The sequence below is a fragment of the Calliopsis andreniformis genome, chromosome 1 (assembly GCF_051401765.1).
Source record: "Calliopsis andreniformis isolate RMS-2024a chromosome 1, iyCalAndr_principal, whole genome shotgun sequence".
Classification (NCBI taxonomy): Eukaryota; Metazoa; Arthropoda; class Insecta; order Hymenoptera; family Andrenidae; genus Calliopsis; species Calliopsis andreniformis.
In genome coordinates this window covers 12,671,331-12,687,205 of record NC_135062.1, presented here as the reverse complement: position 1 = coordinate 12,687,205, position 15,875 = coordinate 12,671,331, and the positions used below count along the sequence as shown (strand labels likewise).

General features: G+C 42.0%; 1 protein-coding gene and 1 non-coding gene across 5 annotated transcripts in view; both read left to right on the top strand.

Annotated features, from left to right (window-relative positions):
- Window positions 1-209: 209 nt before the first annotated feature.
- Ph4alphaefb (prolyl 4-hydroxylase subunit alpha-1) overlaps window positions 210-15,875 on the top strand; it is a 260,485-nt gene continuing 244,819 nt past the window's right edge. For all 4 annotated transcript variants that reach the window (XM_076379861.1, XM_076379853.1, XM_076379870.1 and 1 more), the window contains exon 1: window positions 210-391. The gene's annotated coding sequence lies outside the window, so the exon portion shown is untranslated. The remainder of the gene's footprint in view (window positions 392-15,875) is intronic.
- Trnay-gua (transfer RNA tyrosine (anticodon GUA)) lies at window positions 1,047-1,139 on the top strand. The gene is made up of 2 exons: window positions 1,047-1,083; window positions 1,104-1,139. It is a non-coding gene; the product is annotated as a tRNA-Tyr (tRNA).

Here is a 15,875-nt window from a genome sequence, read left to right as displayed (position 1 = left end):
ATTAACATAACATTGAAACCGAATTTCAGATTAACGAAGAATTTTCCTGGGAATCACAGTCATCTCGAGAATCGCAATTACTTCGATAAATCGAGACCTAGTCGAGAGTTCGACGCTCTTCCACTATGTCCGCAAGATGGCGGCACATGGCGCGTTTACAGACGACTCGGTGTGCGTTTGACGTTAAAGAAAAACAAGTAGACGTTCGACGAGCTTTCGGTGTTTAAAGTGTTGTTCGTAGTGCCGCGTAAGCAAAAGTGTGTCAGATTTATCCAACGACGCTGACGTAACTCTGTGATTACTGGAAACAACATCCTGTTCCATAAACGTGGGTGTCGAGGAGCGTTTTGGTTACCATTGGGACTACCAGACACTGTAACCCGCATCTCTGGTGAGTGACTTTTAGGTTACCTGTCCATTCATCGGCAATTCTCGCACTAACATTGACCTATCCCACTGACACTATTTACTGTCACTGTCCTTTGTTGACACGTATGCTGGAGGTGGTTCTAATGTTTCTTGTATACGAGGCACCTTTGTTTTGGTCTAGTGTCAATGGGTTAGTGTCATGTTGTCTAGCTTTACTGACGTATCATGGGAATATTTGAAGGGAATGGAACCTTGAATTGAAAAGCAAATTTTGTGTGTATGTACACGGTGTTTTATCGCCAGTGAGAGTTTTTGAGGTTATCTTTGTGGAGCCTCGTGCTTGTAGTAATATCTGTTGCTAGTGATATCAATACAGTCTTGTAATTAGAAATATTTGCTTCTAGATTTTTCTTTAAAATTAAGTTCGGTATTACTGTTCTCCTTTCTAATGTTTGGTTTAAGTTAATGTACCTTTTATGTTTCGTTTCACTGAATTTCGAATCTTGTGGTGTGTATACTGTTTTTCTGGGGTGTTAATGTTTGTGTACTGAATTGATTATTATTAGTGTGTAAGTATTTCACGCGGAATATGAATTATAAATGTGACCTTATTATGTATACATAAAAAAATGGGGACTGCATAGTGTTTACTCCGAAAGAGAAAAGTTTTCTCAAGACCTTCGATAGCTCAGTTGGTAGAGCGGTGGACTGTAGTTGGTCGATTCGAAAGAGACATCCATAGGTCGCTGGTTCGAATCCGGCTCGAAGGAATTTTTTTTTTCTGTAATTTCGAATTCCCGCTACATACCCCGCCTCCACTATTCTCCATTATTTTTCTAGAATTAATCACAAAATTAAATTAAGTATTAATACGAAAAAATTAAATATAAAAATTGTAACTGATTCGTATTCCCATGATACGTTAATATTTTTTTTCCCATTTCTGTGATTATTTTTTTCCCCTTTTTTTTCGCTGAAAGCGATGCTTGTTGCTTTACCTCTTACGTTAAATACTTGCTGCCCTCTGGAAGTGTAACTGCATATCACGTTGCATGCTGCTGATAATGCAGCCTTGGTGTGTTATCATAGAGATAGAGTTTCTCAGAGTTATTCGATCAGTGTCATAGTTTCATAAATAGAAGCAGTGTAAAACTAGTATATTTTTAATATGATATAGTGTATTTTTTATATTATATTTTTAATAACGCGAAAATAATCGATTTAGTATTGTTTAGATTTTTATGAATGAACATAGTTGTATACAAAATGATGCATACTAATACACAGTGTTCAGTAACAGGTATCAGAAATTTTAAATATTTAAAAATGTCTTGTCTGACTTGGAACTTATTCTACTGAAGCTGCGCAGTAGAATAGGCTTTCGAGTCAGACACATTTCTCTTATTATTGTTATTTGCACTTATACATATATATACTAGAATCTCTACTAACAATTTCTATAATATCTACATCTTCACATAATTATTTTTTGCAGTTTACACAGAAAAGCCAAAATATATTCAAAAAAATAAGTATCCTAATATTTCCAAGAAGTAGCACACGTGTACCCTTTATTTTAAACATCCTGTATGTACAGAAATACTAAACTAACCTAGAGTTCGATTCTGATCAGCAACTGGGTCCTTGACGGTATCGAAAATTCAAAATAAATAGAAGTCTCAATTCCCCGAAGCTTGAACTAACCCCGTAATAAATAACAGAGAGAGAAAGAGGAAGAAAAACGAGAAAATATGAATGCAGATCGTATGATCGAGCAGATCAGTCGCTGGACATCGTTGATACACAATGTAGAACACGCGTCCGCGTTAATTTATCGTCAACCACCTCCCTCTTCTCTCTAATCGTCCTTCGTAATTTATTACTACTCTGTTCATATTTATCGGTGGCTCCCAGAGGGTGGGCGCATTGTGCGCACGAAATTGCTTATATTGTTGGTCGGCTGGGCGGGCTCAGCCCGCTCGCAATAAATTATTCCCTCGCGAAGGTGTGATACCTGACGCGCACCTGATAGATTGCAATTGTGGACGAGCTCGATTCGATGGCACTTTGCGCCGCGGCATCGCGTACTGCTCTCGAACCTACGTAAATCGCCCCGCGACAATACTAGACCTTATCTGATAGCGTCACGCCCCCGATGTTTCTATTAATTTCGAGAACGCTCGGCTTGCGAGTATGTGGACCATCGGTGCGTTCGGCGAGCTTGTTATGAGAGTCATTAACCAGGATTCAGTGGGAACCACCGTTATGTAATTATGAAGATAGTTGCTTCCTGATTTAATAACAGGGGTGGTCGATTTTGTCTCTTTCGAGGAGTTTCGAAAGGTTTTGGCTTAGTTACTTCTCGAGCAGTCTTCTCAAAAAAGGTGTAAAATTCCTCTTGAATTTTACTTTTAAATAGAACAAGAGATTATCTCAAATCGTAGATTGCAACTTAGAAACACAGAAAAGAAATACGATGACTATTAGACTGTTCTTCAAGCTCGTTAGTTAAATAATCGATCAATATCTCGTCGTTCTCCATGAAACATTTGCGCCCAGGGTGTTCACGAAGCCAGCCAATTGATCGGCCATTGTGGCCCCGCAGCTTTACCCGCCATTTGAATAACAATAATCGCGTTGCACGCGTCGCGTCCTCTGTCCAGCTCGGCCCCGACGCCGCAGCGGAACAAAATTTCGCGGGGACGTCCAAGGGAGGCGTCGCGAGTGTTAACGCGTGATTAGATCCCCGACGAATATTTTCGCGACGCCTTTGTTCGTCGCGTCACTGCGCGATAATATACCACCGACGCCCCCGACCAACCTCCGCGAATTAATTCCGTCCGAGCGATCGCGTGATTTTATTGGAATTAAAAGCGGCCCGTGTTTTCCTATGAATTATTAATTATATCGAGCCCGCGATAAATCTCCCATTCGCGTGAATAGAATCGAGTAATTCGTTGGTGGAAATTTGTGTCGGCGAGCGAACGATTTTGATGAATAGCTTCGCGCTCGGATAGGGAAGATAAAACGTTGCCGTTTCGAGTGGTAATGGCTCGTAAGCGTTTCCGGGGCTTTCGATCGGGGGAGATTAAAATTTGATGTTTTTATTGGTGATTCTTTTTTCATTAGATCGCGTGCGAAGGGTGATTGTCGGTTTCGAGTGGGGAGGAAAGGTGGAGGGAGGTTTCGAGGGGTGATTCAGAGACACTGAAACCTGGAATTTTTTTATTTAAAATTCTAGTATTAGAATTTTATTGCTTATTTGCCATAACGATGAGCTGTACATAACAAACATGATTATATTTATTTGAATTGTAGGAGGTTTTAAAAAATTCAATAGTGGAGTAAATCGCTTTGGCCTGTGAATGACTTGTATGGGATATAACTATAACCGAAACTTATACCAGACCTACCCTAAACCTAGTCTAGACTTAATACAGATTCAGCCAAGATCTTCTTCAGAGCTAATCCAGAGGTAATCCAGACCTAGTCCAGGCCTACTTCAGTCCTACTCCAGACCTTCTCTAGACCTATCCTGAACCTAGACCAGACCTAGTCCACAGTTAATCCAAGCCTACTTCACCCCTACCCCAGACCTACCCTAGACCTAGCCTGAACCCAGACCAGACCCAGCCAACCCCTGCCTCACAATTCAACCAAATCAGTTTCAAAGAAACTTGCCCCCCATTCACCCCAGCGCTTTTAAACACCCCCCACTACTTCTACTCCTGCCTTATCACCTCACCCACTGAACCATTAAACCATTCGTTTCCCCCTCAACTATTACGATAGTTGCGTTTCTCATTTCGCGTCACGATATCCTTCTCGACTACGTCAGGTCAGTAGCAAACGAAAGATATTATTTGCTCGGGGGACACGTGTGGACCCGAGACTCCATGCCACGTGAATTATAGTGGCAGCGGCTGCTTGCGCAAGGAAATTCCCCGATGGGGTGGCTCTCGCGACCGAACTCGCCGAGTTGTGTTATTAGTTCTCGGCGTTGAATGGCCTGCATGCCTTGCTCGGCCGATTGCCGAGCGCATTCTGTCGTCTGTGTCGTATTTCAGACTCCACGGACGGTCTGATCTCTCTTTGTACGCTATATGCTAATGCCTTTGACCAGTTCACTTGCTCCTGGGAGCAGAGGACTCTCCTGGGGTACTTGGGTCTATCGATCAGGAGCTGTCGTGTTCTTGTTAACTTAGAAGCTTTGTGAAAAATAGTGGAGAGATTTCGCGAAGGATTTTGAGGGATTTTTAGGGGCGAACTCAGGGTGGAGGTGGTAGGTCCAAAGAGTGGGGATGGAGAGGAGATTTAGAATGTTTGGGTCTAGATTTAAGAGCTACCCTTTTCGATATCGTGTTAACTTTGTTGTAACCTAGTGTATTAATCACTAAAGTAGTTTCAATGGGAAGCTAAATGGAAGACGATTTTTCGTATGAGTGAATGAGTAAACGAGCATGTGCAGTAATAGATTGATACAACTAGTTTCTAATGTTTAAAGACAAAATGTAATTAACAAAGAAGATATTATAAAGAAAGCCTAGTGTATTATAAACATATATTACAGTAGAAGCTGCAGTAGAAGCCTCTCAAAACTATAAGGATACTTATTGTAATCAAGTATCTTGTAATCTCAAGTACTTGATTACAACAAGTATCCAAAACAGTTGCCTGTTTTTATCTAAATATACAAACGAAATTTCGAGCCTTTTGTAGAGATATCTCCACCAGGTATGGGTTTCCCTTGAATGAAATATAAAGTCTGACTTGCGACTCATCCTCGGAGCAGAATCACCATCGATCATCGTGAAATGAGATAAGCAGCCGTGTTCTTACTCGAAAACTATACTTGTAGATCGCATCAGCGTAATTACCTCGTTGCGCGCTTAACACGGGCACGCAGTTACATGTCCCAAGACGAGTATGAAGCCAGGGAACAAGGACGCACCTGTAGATATGGCTAGCTACGAGCTACCTGGGAATTGGCCCATTCGTTCTTGAAATCTGCTTGGATTTGATATATCTACTGCACCCTGCTATCTTACCCCAATTGCCACGCTATCTGCTCTATTTATCTTGCAGCCCTGCAATTGTTTCGGTGGCAAAGACGTATAAATGTAGGTTTGTGGTTGAGGACTGAGGGACTGGTTCAAGGATGGATGTCGAGGTAGGTGTTCAAGGGTAAATAGATATTAAAAATAGTAGGGAGATTTGGGAACAGGTGTTAGAATTTAGAAGATTAATTAAATTCTAAGTTTGATCGCTGTTTTTGTATATTAGGAATTTTGTAAAATTTGCTACACATCTTGGGATTCTAAATTTATTTCTTCTATTCTGTTATTCAGTATCGCATCGATTGCCTTGGCAAGAAGAGTAGGGCAATCGCTCTTAAAATTCCAGAATCCAAAATTGTTCCACAGTATCACAAACACTGTCCTACCTATTCAAGTTTAATTAGCTACAGTTTAATTAAATTTTAAGTTACTTGTTCTCTTATATTTAAAATATTATAATTCTATCAGCTACGCGAGGACGATAGCAAAGTAGCAAAAATGTTGAACCTGGGAAAGGCAGATGTCTTGTTAGGTGTATCTCTCTCCATCGACTACATCTTCATCCCCCAGGTGGTGAATTCGTGGGATGAACGATGATACGTGGTTTACCATATCTAGGTAGATTCCGCAAAGTGGAACAGGGCTGCCAGCCTGATCCATCATGTCTAAGACATTGATGGGTCATGAACCATCTTACATGAATAATCGAGATGGTTTCTTGAAGTTTATCATGTACACCTTCATTATATAATTTCATAGTTACTCCAGGCATTCGTACTTTGAAGAATATTTATTCCTAGTGACTCTTTTTTAGACACTCTCCACTTAGACAGCTTTTTTTCTTACGATTTTCTTCGAATCTCCCTGGACCCAAACTGTCCCTTCTCACTCCAGTTCCCACATTTTGGCTAAAAATGCTCCAAATCCAATTCCCAGGGGAAATGATCCCAGGAATAGACGAAACAAAATTTAAGATCATGTGTCCCTAGGCGGAAGAATTTAATCTTTCCCTCGCGTGGAACCCATCCAATTCGGGACATAGTAAACCTCCGCGAATTTCGAATGCATTGTCATCTTTATTGCTCAACGAGACGGAGATCATCAGCTTCTTTGGCAAACGTTCCCACTCACCTCCATCACATCTCTCTCTCCTGCTCTGCCTGGAGCCCCCTGTGCCAAGAATACTTGCACGACCGCCTCGAGTTTATCGGTATTCTACGGTTTACATGCCTGTCGAATCTTAAAGGAGTTGTACTTTGCATTCCATCGCGAGCGATACCAGCGCATGCTTTACATCCTTGACAACGCGAGGCTGACTTCTGAGGAACGCGAGGAGGCTACAGTCGGGAGCACGTAGGATTCACGGTATTGCTTCGACGAGAGTTCACTGTTAAACTTTTGTAAAACTGTTCAGAGAAAAATCACCTTCAGCGTTTTACTCCGATTTCTAATGTAACAAATTTTTACTAGGTAATTCAATTCAGGGATGTGAAAATAGAGGCTTTGCCCAATAAAATGAGACTAGGTGGACTGTTGTTTGATTTTTTTTCACTAAGTTACAGGAGGTCAAAGATTTACCGTTTTTTGGTCACAATTTGGTGATTCTTTAATTGTCGATCTTTGAATTACTGTAATTTTGTGAAAAAAAATCGTACAGGAGTCCACCTGGTCTCATTTTGAAAGGTGAAGCTTCTATATTCACATCCCTGAATTGAATTGTTTGGAAAAAATTTTTATTTCAGGCGACGAAGTGGAAAGTTGAAGGTGGTTTTTTTTTCTAAAAAATTCTATAAATTCAAACCATTCTACAAGTGTTAGTAAATTTTTCTGGCGACTCTTTTAACAGTGAATTTATAGAGGGAAGGCTCCCCTTTACAATGACCCCTTCCAACCTGACATATGATTTTTCGTCGATGTGTTTCACCTATATATACATTTTATATGTACGAGTCTTTCAACAGAGACGATTATCATTCATTCTCACTTTCTTACACTTCCTGTACACCTAAACTAATCATACTCCAAAGATCTAGGGTATCCCAAAGTTCCCAAATCAAGATACTCTCAGCTCCATCATCATTATCCATTCCCCAGTGATCAACTCATTAGACAACTCCTCTTCTAATTATTTCAACCATTCCCATATTTCTGTTTCCCCGTCTCCATAATTATTCCCAAAAACGCTATTAAAGCAATCTTTCAGCGAGCTCCGTCGAGGCTGACACGTCGGCGAGACGACTCCATATTCTCCCTCGCTGGTTAGTGCCTTTCTACCGACGTGACACACGGCCAAAGTGATTTTGCATCCCAGCTGGAATAGTAATAAAGCCCCGTGTCACCGTTACAGACGATACGGCGGAAATAGAGTGTCTAACGGCCCCATTGGATCCCGAGTCCCCGATAGCAAGCTGAGATACGTTTCTTCCTAGCGGGCTGGTCACGATGAATCAAAAACCATTCGGCCCCAACGCGGCACCGTCTCGGCCGCGCGCTGAAAATGCTTTACGTAACGCGAGCGACGCTCGTGCATTCGATTCCTGGCTGCGATAGCGGAAGGGTATGCATTCGATACAAATTTCGCAACGTCGCTCGCAGACACGCCGCCTCGAACTTCTTCCCTCGCGTCACTTTGATAGTCGCGGGACTGAAACTTTTCACGGAATGCCTGAGAGTACCGTGGATGGTCCACTGGAGACAGTTCCTTTTGCGTCTAGTCACGAGACACAGATTTCTTTCTCTCTTTTTTTAATGGGCTATCTGTGTATCGTGACTTCTTGGGGATGGGGCAGATCGATGTGTGGAGATCAGTGAAGGGATCTTTGGAGGAGTGTAATGTTTCGTGTTTATGGTGATGAGTTTTGCGAAAGAGTCGGGGGAGGGAAGTGTTGGGTGGGAATGATTGAGTAAGTAGATTGTGGCCATATTTGGTAACATTTTTGTTGGAATTCTGGAGTTCTAGGATACTGGAATTTTGGAATACTAGATTTCTAGAATATTGGAATTCGAGGATTCTAAAATTTTGATATTTTGGAATATTAAATATTAGAATCCTTAAATTTGAAAGTTTGAATATTTGAATTTTTGAATATTTGAATATTTGAATATTTGAATATTTGAATATTTGAATATTTGAATATTTGAATATTTGAATATTTGAATATTTGAATATTTGAATATTTGAATATTTGAATATTTGAATATTTGAATATTTGAATTTTTGAATATTTGAATATTTGAATATTTGAATATTTGAATATTTGAATATTTGAATATTTGAAAATTTGGAACTGTAAACTTTTAGAAATTCGAACATTTAGAAACATCTGTTGTTAAATGGTTCAGGGTTACCCCATCTTTATTTCCCTCGAATTTCACCGCTAAAACTCAGAGTCAGCTGAATCATTCTGCCCCAGATTTTTGCAATCGCAATAAATTGCAGCATTGACCACCCACGAAGCCACGCAAGAGAGGATCACTATCCACAGTTATCACGCTTAAGTGTGCTCATTAGCTGCGCGCAAGGAGCGTGACTTCCCGCCGAATTTCGTATGAAAATGAAAAGCAGATGATTATCTGGCGGAGCAAAGGCGGTCGTCTCTCCGAGAAAAGCCGTGTTTGGAAAGAAGGCGAGATGGTTACGTGATCGCGACGCAATCCTGGTTTGTATCCAAAGCTAGAAGAGAAAGAGGAGCGGAAGTAGGCTCGCGGTTAATGAAATTGCTTGAGCAGGAAGATCCTGGGATCTTGACTGTTATGCAAATCGAGGACCGTTCGAAACGATCGTTGAAAGCGCTATTTTGCCTTGCCATTTCCTGATTTTAATTGGTAACACGAGCTACCCCTACCCCTCTGTCTCCGTTTTTCACTGATCCCGATTCGAGTGCACAGTAGCAGTAGAAACAGAACATTACGAGGAAAGCCTGGTTCTGACCCAAAGCTGACACTCAATTTCGTTATTTTGTTGCTGCTTTAGTATTCAATCTCAGCAACCAATGAGCTCTTCTGGATTCTTCCTGCAGGATATATAAATATTGAAGCATTCCCCCTCTTCGTCTTTTTTCCTAGAAATCGTGCTCTCTAAGAGGATTCTGATAGCGGACGAGTTCCTGGGTAATAGGAGGCATCGGAGGAACGTTAATTAAATTTTAAAGATCCCTATCGGCTCATTAGCCTCTCCGCGTGGCTTGTTTTTGCTTATTTCTATCGATTCCATCGACCCCAGGGAATCCTCTTCCTTCGTGTCCTGCAACAGTGTTGTTCGAAAAAGCTTTTCGCGATGCTGGTTACCTCGTCGCCATTAATTTCGATTATTCATCGGCGTTTTTGTCCTGGGATTCTGTCGACGCTATAAATTTTCATGAGTATCTCTCGAAATCTGTTTACACGATGTCCCCGCGAATCAATGGCTTGGAAAATCGTGATCGTTCTATATTAATCACTGCACCTCGATGCATGCCACTTACTCACAATTATTTTCACCATTAATGTATATATCTACCATTGCAACTTCAAGAAAGACAAGAAATAAAAAAAAACACTATTAGAAATTCACTACTTGGTCCCACGATTCTAAAGAGAAACTTTAATAAGGAAATCTTCAATTAGCTTTCTCTTCTCTGATGCATTTAGGAAATGAGAAGCTTGCATAAAGATATTCAGTTTAATTATCATTATTATTCCCCTAGAAGAGATATATCTATGTAGAAATGTAAAAGGTTCATAAAAGTGATTTCTCAGAAAATAAATAAAAATCAGTGGATATCAGGGATTCGATCGAACATCAACCCGAATTTCCAGCTGCAACCTGTTAAATCCATCAGAATTCCCTGGATTATGACTCCCCCAGGCGAGGGGGTGGTTAGCCCATTGTTTGGGCGAAAAAAATTGACTGGTTCGGCATATCTATTCTTCGCCAGAATCCGATCGCCGCGTTCTCGCGGTCATTCGAAGGCCTTTTGTATCCTCTGCCTCGGCGAGAGGTGAAGGGAGAGGGAAAGACGTTTTTCGGATTTAATGAAAGGGAGCTTCCCATTCGGAATCGATTCGAACTGTCTCCTTTTCATCCCGCTGCCGCGCTCACGTGCTACCCGAGTCGCGTCCCAAACAAATACCACCACCAGCCAATATTGATCCCCGTAGTTTCTCCTTTTACTTGCCTTTCCTGTGCCATCCCACCTCTTGGTCAACCGTGGTCGTTCGATCCAGACAATAGGCTCGCTGGGCCTGAATTACTGTCTAACTAATCAAACGCTTTCGAGCAGTCTCGTTTTGATCCGATTGTGGTCGAGAACGTGCCAGTCGAGCATTCTGCTCGGTGGATCTTGATAGCGAACAGCTTTAGACTGTTTTCAGCTGCTTGCTGATTTCTAGAGCTTTTGTGTCTTGAGGGTGTGGGATTCTGGGGTGGAGTATAGTGTATGAAGTGGAACGATGAATGGACTCGTAATCAGTTGTCTCAACAAGTGAATATAATATTAAATGAGAAGCTTCTCGATTTTTTGAAAATTGTTGAAAATTGAAAACTACATTGAAAATTATGTAACAGCTTTTGGATTCACCTTTTTTTGTAGAGTCCTGATTCTTAATTGGTGGGGTGCAAGTCCTTGCAGAACCCCATTAGGATCTCTTTTGGGACTTCCTTCGCGATTTGCTTTGGGACTTTCTTTTGGACTCCCATTAAGACCTCTTTTGGGATTTTCTTTTGCACCCTCTTTGAGGCCCCATTAGGACTCCTATTAGGAACTCTTGGAGCCTCTTTTCGAACCTTCTTTAGGACCTCCTTTGGGATCTCTTGTGGGATCTCTTGTGAGACCTTCTCACAGAATCACATTTCTGAGAGGTCACAACCTGTTTTTTATTTTTAGTTCTCGATTTTTATTACTTACGTCAATATAATTACACACATTGCCTTATCCATACACCATTGCCATTAAACATACCTTACCCTACATACATACACAGAAAAGGATTGCAGAGGGAAAGAGATCGGTCGACCACTCCAACCGAGGATCCCATCTAAAACAAACTTGTAGAACAATTCCTTAGAATCACGATCGATCCCCGAACACCTCTACAAAAGCCAGTAACCCTAAAAAGAGACATGTCCCCAGCGTCTAATTTAATACAGACCTCGAACCTACTTGCCCCATCCCTCCATCGAACCCAATCAGCCTCAGTCTCACTTGATCTGGTTGAAAAGTATCGTCGAAGCGGCGTGATATGAACGAAGCCCAGGAAATTACGAGAAGCAAAATAGTTTGACGCAGCGTGGTAGGGGATCGAGGCGGAATCCGTGCTGACGTCGGAGTATATCCGAACGTCGGAGGCTCAATTTCAATTTTCCACCCTTCGGATGCAGACTGCAGCATGCAGCTTACACTGGAATCATTGCTTTCTCCCGCTCTGTCCGTGTACACGAGCGTGCGTGGGTGTATGGATAAGGGGTGTGCGAGTGCGATCGACAGTCAAACGCGCTGGAATGTGCTGGGGACAATATTCCAAGAGAAGGTTCTTCCTTAATGGCTAATAAACCAGGCCCCGATAAATTCCCTTGCCTATACTCCTATTCTAATATTCAGCCCACTCTCGGTTCATTCAGAGCTCTCGCCAACCCTACGGCCTTTTTCCTCTGCTGAATATTCACCTCGTTTCGTCGGCCGATTTTCTTTTATTTCGCCAACCCCCGACGCGACTCGTCGCTTTTTCCGCTGGTCTTCTCGTGGCCCCCGCCCATGTTTCCCGCCAGCGATTTTCGCACGTCTGCGAGACGCTCTCGTTTCGTTTCCACTTCCGCGACTTACTTTAACCCCTTTTTCCTAAATTATTTGAGAACTATAAAGAGGTGTTCGGGTTTTGGGATGCTTGGATCTTCAACAGGTGCTTCGTGGAAGTATTTATTTATTTATGGATGCACCTTGAGGGACAGTTAATGGTAATTTATATTTGGCGGGGGAATAGAGAAGAATTACGTACAAGGGTATTCTATAATAGCAGTTTCGAAGCATTTCTATCCTCGTTTCATATGGAATGTGACTAACTCAAATAAGATTATGATTAATGTGTAGTTGTATAGTATCGTGGGGAGAAAGGGTGAACGAGGAACTGAATAATAGAAATATTTTTTTTGGAATTTTGTTGAATTTCAAACTTATTGAATTCGGGATATATGCGCAGTTGCAAAAGGCTGAGAGACATGCGTGGAATGTATGGATATTCGATAACATTCTGCATCGTTCTTTGAACAAAGTTTTTCACCGAACACGCAGCCGATCGGTTTTGCCAGGGAATTCACTTTTCCTCTTGTTTGTTCGACAATACGTGGGGGGAGAGGAGCTCGCTGAAAAACTACCCGGGGTTCGACGACGCCGACGCTTTTTTCCTTTTATTACGCGGATGATACACAGACGGGTGTCTCTGTAATCTGTTGACCGAGTCCCTACAATTCACTCGGGGACTTTGATTAATTTGCCACCGGTGCGTCTGCCTGGCGAAACAGAGCAGACTCGTTTGGCAGCTGAACATTAAAGGGAGAGTGAATTGAATTCACTCGAGCTGGCCATTTCCTTCAAGCTTGGGTATTTGTTTTCGAAATATTTTATTGACGAAGTAAAATGAGTTAGGAGCGGTAGAATATAGGAGTTGAGGGTGAAGCTCGAAAATAGGGGAACCTATATAATGGAGGAAGCTAGGGATTGGGGATAAGATACGGAACACGGGAGGAGTGTAGAGGAATAGGGTACTTGAAGCAGGAAGTAGGAGGATCATAGAGAGTGGGGAGTACAAGAGAAAGCAAGGACCTAAATTAGAACGACCTGGACTAGAAGGACCTGGAATAGAAGGATTTGAAATAAAGGGACCTGAAATGGGAGAATTGATTAGGATAGAGGGACCTAGAACAGGAGGACCACTTAAATTAGAAGGTAACCTAACCCAGACCAGAGCGACCTAGACTAGAGGGGCCTAGACTATAAGGACCTAGACTAGAAGGACCTAGAATAAGACCATCTACAACAGGAGAGCTACTTACAACAGAAGGATCATCCAAAGGACTACCTATAACAGAAGGATCATCCAAAGGACTACCTAAAACACAAGCATCATCCACAATAGAACGACTATATAGTCTACAGTGACCTATATTACAGTAACCTAAACCAGAAGGACCTAGACTACAAACAGACGATCGTTCACATCCCCCTCAACATCTTCCCACTAGTCTCCCTCAAAACCACAGACATCCACCCCATCTCACCGCCTGCCCCTTCCACTGCTCTCCCCCAATCGCACCAAATATTCCAAGCATACATTTCCTTCTCACCAAACCCATCACAATAACAAAACTCCAGTCAGTACTCAATGACCAGACACAGACATAGACATTCCTCCCCTGTCTCTCTCTCGCGACAGTTGACCAGAGGTTCAAGCGAGGCTGCACGAATGCGACGGATCGACTGGAAACAGGAATAAGAATCGAATAGGGGGTGGATGGGGGCTGGGCAGAAGGTGGCGACAAAGTTGTTCTTCCTGGCGTGGCTGTTCCAGCGAGATTTCCATTCCCAGAGCCGAATTTCCCCGGGCGGCGTTGTGCCGCCCTGGAAAATGAAGCGGAGCCGAGCAATTGTCGTCCGTCTTCCGGCGCGGCGGCGGAGAACTCGAAAACCTGTGAAAACTTTGCAATTCAATATGGCCATTCGACTTTTCTCGCACGACCGGACGTCCGACCGTGACGGATGTGTCCCGCCGCTGCTTCTTCGCCCAGAATCCACGTAATTTCCCCTTGGTGTAATATCGAAGGAGCGAGAGGAAAGTTTCGCGCTGGAGGAGTGACGTGTGAAAGCGTGGATTTGGAAATTGTGGGGAAATGAAAAAGGGTGTGAGACACTTTCAGGAGGTGAAGAGGGTCTCTGGGATCGAAAGATATAGTGGTTGTGAAGACTTGTGAATTATTTTAGGGAGTGGTGTATTTGGGAATTTGTAATGGTAATTATTTTCTTGATATGAATTTTATTGCGTTTACAATTTTTATTTTTTGGTTTCTTTAAGCTGGGTTTTTATAGAAAAGAGTGATATACGTATGTCTTTTAAAATGTTATGTAACTTTGTTATGTAATATATGTAGACCTAGCTTTAGTCTAGTTTGTGTTTGATACTTCTGAATTTGTGTATAAGATAAATTGAGTCTTTGTTGAGATGCTGTATTTTTTTTTAGATTTATAGTGTCTTTAGCTCGGCTGTATTTTTTATATTTAACTTGAGATATCAGTTTTGCCTATTCTCGATCGTGGCGTAGCAAGGTATAGAGATCCATCTACGTAGAAACGAGAATTCAAGCAAATCCTGACTTGGTTTAGATTCGATATCGCGTTGCAGCTGGAAGACGAGGATTCAAGAGACGTAGAGCAGAGAGAAGAGATCGCAGCAGCTGCATAAAACCGCGATGAAATGCAAACGAGTCGCAGCGAATGAAACGGGGAAGGAAGTCTCCGCTTTGATTTCTTGATGCGCCGGAAATCTCGATCTTAAATCAACCACTATGCTTGGTATCCCCTCGAATCCTTGAACGAATTCAGAAACCGTAATATCAGAGTGAAAACTCTAGGAACACTATTTTTAAGTCCAAATCACTGTCAGATTTCAAGTCGACTGGTTCCCTCAAATCTCAGTTCAATGGCGCGAAAATTGAGGAATTTCAAATATCAATAATACCTACTGCAATTTAGATCATCCTTGAATCCATATCCTCAATTCCAAATTATATAATCTTTCTACAGATATTCCTTTCTGTTTTCCCAATTTTCTGCTTAAAAAGTGTTTTTTCTCCAAAGACTCGAAAATCGAGGAATTTCAAATATCAATAATACCTGCTATAATTTAGATCATTCTTTAATCCATATTCTCAGTCTTGAATCAGATAATTTTTTCTATAGCTACTTCTTTCTGTTTCCCCAGTTCTGTGCTTAAACAGTATCCAAACGAACCGCCCAATGTTATAGATGGGTTAAATTCCCAGTAACTATTTCGAAACTCGATTTCCCCCGAAGTTTTTAACGCAATTCAAAGATCCATTCCTCGGGTAAATTGCTTCGGGACGGCCGATATTGGAATTGCATCGACACCGTCGTCGACGATTCAAGATTTCGCGGGAATCTGGTCGCCTCGGTGCTCGGGTATCACAGCTTTGTACGGTGTCGATCGCGAAAACAATATCGTCTGCGTGGAAGATTTGCATACGCGAAATGCCCGTATGCATATGCAACAGGATCAAAAGCGCTCTTGTTTTCTCGTCTCTCGTTACGTTTCTCTTCTCCCTTCGTTTCGCAACCTACACCTCTGTTTTCCATTCGCGAATTACTTTCATGGGGACGGCACCGATCGATATCCCTTCGCTATACCGTTCCTTGCCAACGATTGGACAATATTATCCATCAATCGTTTCCATTCGACGAGTTA